Here is a 3,555-nt window from a genome sequence, read left to right on the forward strand (position 1 = left end):
CCCCCTTCAACTTTAGGAGCCATCATAGTTCTAGGTCACAGGGTTTCTAGGATGCTGCTTCCTCCTTCTCCTCCTCCTCCTCCTCCATGAGCCACTGGCAGTGTTTGAGTCAGGCTGTGGGCTTGAGCAGAGGAAGAGGTTCCAGTGGATAGCCTTGCAAGGCCGGCAGGGTGAGGCTGCAGTTTGCTCAGGGTGGCCTGTAAGAGGCATTCGCTTTTTGAGATGGGATGACTCAATTTGTTGTGCACCAAGTGTTGCTTATGCCAAGGTTAATGTTTATAAGTAACTTCTCTCAAATTCCAGACTGCAAAAGCCTGGAAAGGATAAGTGATCATAGTATGAGTGGTCATATTAAGGGCCCTGTCACATGTTCAGATTAAAGATGGATAGAAACTAGTCATGATGTTGTTAAACGTTTCAAAGCACTAACTTTGTAGCTGGTTGGCTCTTTCTATGGCTGGGGAGTCACTTTTATGGTGTGATAACGGCTTTGCACATGTGACTGGTCTAAATTTATTGTGCGATTCACTAGTTAATTGCACAATAATTACACTTGTAGCCCATCTGTCTTTGCACGTATGGCGAGTCTAAATTTATTGTGTGATTGTCCAGTGAGTTCTGCGATTATATGTAACATGTAGCAGAGGCCTGTATGAAATTGTTGGAAGAAGCTAACAGTAATGCAACAGTAGATCCCAATCAGAAAAGAAGCAACAGGAGTGTGGAAGTCCCCAAAGGTAAAGAAAGGGATTAAAAATGAAGGTGGATGACTGCACCATGCTCACTTATAAATGCAGGACACTTGAAAAACAACAAAGTTGGGAAGATAAATTTTAACTTGCACAAGCTTCTGCCTTTGCAGTTTTCTAGACACAACCTTTGCATATAGATATAGTCAGCTTTCTTCCAGATATTTATGAAAACTGACTTTTACTAGATGGTTGATAACATATATTTCTCCTTCACGGTGTTAAATATTTTTTAAACTCCTCCGTCCCCTCCAGCCCCTCATGGAACAGAAGGTGGAAGAGAAACATACTTTTCAAGTTCTAGGCTCTACTACTTCTCCCCAGTTACAGGGGTTTGCAAAGCAGTTTAGGAATTGGTTTGAAACCTGGCTAGTACTTGCATCGATTTATAAAGCTCCTGTTTTAAAAAGCAGTAGCTCTTTGTTCATTTTTTGTACCTTCATTGTTCCATTGTTAAAGAACCTGATACAGAAGAGCTATTTTAAGCTCCTGGAGTGTGCCATGCCAGGAGATTGTGTACTGACTTGAGGGAATGCCTCTGGATACGAGAAAAGAGAATCAACATGAATGGCCTGTCTAGACTTGATTCCCCCCCGCCCCGGTAAGCCAGCGAGTGCTATGTCCATAAATTTGCATGCCAGTTTGAAGTTATCAGATGATGAATAACTGTTGCCTTGGATGCACATTTGTTCATTATTTTTAAACTAAAATTAGATTGCTCATATTAAAAGCAGAAAAAATCTAGCATTAGATGTCATCTTAACTCTTGTATCTTAATCTTATCCCATCTCCACCCCCCTCCCCCTAGTCTTTAACATATTTTCCTTTTATTATCCAATATTGGCAGCTTTATCCATGTTTCTGGTTTCTAGCATTAGATGTCATCTTTCTTTGACTTTGAGGCTAGCTATATTTCTACTGCATACATAGTTTATAAAAGCTTAGTCCATGTAGTTTAACAACTGAAAGATGATTGCTATGTCATGAACCTGCCAATCAGATTTACAAAAGCTATTTACGTTGTTTCTTAACACGAGCCATTTATTTCTTATACCATTTTAGAGGGGGTTTTGTGTTTCTTAATATCTGTTCAGGCTATTTAATTCTGGGGGAATTTACAGACCCATTTATCTACAGAAGTGATTAAACATGGGCAGTGGTCAGTGTACACCAGCACTGTCCTAAAAGCAAGCCAAAATGAGAAAGCATGTTTGTGCCCTTTCAGTTGTAAGTCTGCTGAGAATGTCAGCAAGGATACCAGTTAAGATGGTGGCTATTTTCTGAGAATTGGTCTGAAAACTGCTAACTTGTTGCACAGAAGGCACCAGAGATCTATTATTTTATATGGATTTTTTTCATGTTTTTTGAAACCATCCAGTAGAAATAGCTAGCTAGTAAAACAAAACAAAAGAAAAATCAGTATACTCCTTGCTACCCTGAGCTACTAACAATATGCTGCAATTTAAAAATAACCCTCAATCATATCTATTACTAAATAATACATGACAGCTTAAATAGATTTCAAACCAACCACGTATTTGGATGTTTGTTATTATAGGTTTAATAGGGCTGCTCACACAAGTAAAGTTAGAAGTGTGCAGGTGTTTACAGGATCAGTTTTCAAAACAGTAATTGAATCACCTTTCTAGGTTTGCAGTATTTATCAGGCACCTGCAAGTCAATGGCTGTTATGAAAGATAGCCATACACTGGGTGTCAGTGGGAAGAATAACACACTTTTGCCCTCATTTTGTGCTCAGTTGCTAGGAATGAATGGAGTTGGAAGTCTCTTTCCTTTCTGTTCCATTTTCCTATAGTGCCATGCATTTTTTTTAATAGCAGAGCAACAATGGTACAATTACCAAAGTTATAAGTTTCATTCGATTGTCGGGACAACATTTGCTATAAAAGCTGTTTTAGGTATTGTTAAAAACTGGGAGGGAAGGACTCCAGGATTAGCTGGTGAGTAATACTCTTAAAATCCTTTTTGAGGTAATGTAGAAAAGCCACAAGGAATTGCAGGAAAGAGATCATCAATCAGCAAGGAAAGTTAAGCTTTAGAGGCTAGAAAGTAGGAGAAAAATGAATGTTGTCAGAAGCTGAGCTGAGCAGTGTTGCAAAGGAAACAAGCAGTAAAAGGTTCTTCAGTTATATAAATCAAAGTTACAAGGAAAGAAAAAGTGGGTCTGTAGTAAGGTGAGGGCAGAAGACAGGTGAGAGATAATCTAGGCATGGCCCAAAAGAGTAAGTGAACTATTTCAGTTTTCAGTAAGAATGATGATGTTGATGCTGAGGCAAAGGCTAGCAGAACTGAGAGTACAGAAATGACTGCATCCAATGTAGAAGCAAAACTCAGTTGAGTGTGCTCACGTTACAGGGACCAGATGATCGCTCTCCTAGAATCCTGAAGGAACTGACGTGATATCCCATGTATCTAAGAGCAGGTGGTCGTTGTTGTTGTTGTTGTTTTTAACTAAATATGTCCAATTGGGTGAGGCATCATACTGCTGAAGAATAACAGGTGTAGTACAGCGTACTTTAAGTATGTAGCCATGAAACTGATAAAAAGACTGCACTTATGCAGAGTGTAAATTCATCTAAACTCAATGTAAACTATGCTCATTGACTACAAGGGCTGAGCTTCTCGAATCTTAGTAAGATTTTATTTCTCAGAGTGCCTTATGCTTATAAACAGGCAAGGTTCTTTGAGTAGATGTGTTGTCTTTTATTAGACCAACTGAGTAATTGGTAGAAAAAAGTTCTTGGAAAGCTTTTGGGCGCAGTCACCCTTCTTCAGGCATAGGGAG

The 3,555-nt window shown here is 39.2% G+C and overlaps 1 protein-coding gene across 1 annotated transcript in view; it reads left to right on the forward strand.

Moving 5' to 3' along the window:
* AVL9 (AVL9 cell migration associated) overlaps positions 1-3,555 on the forward strand; it is a 59,111-nt gene that overhangs the window by 1,022 nt on the left and 54,534 nt on the right. The gene's annotated exons all lie outside the window — the stretch shown is intronic.

Source organism: Gavialis gangeticus, unplaced genomic scaffold (assembly GCF_001723915.1).
Source record: "Gavialis gangeticus isolate Ggan-Ray unplaced genomic scaffold, GavGan_comp1, whole genome shotgun sequence".
In the NCBI taxonomy this organism is placed as follows: domain Eukaryota; kingdom Metazoa; phylum Chordata; order Crocodylia; family Gavialidae; genus Gavialis; species Gavialis gangeticus.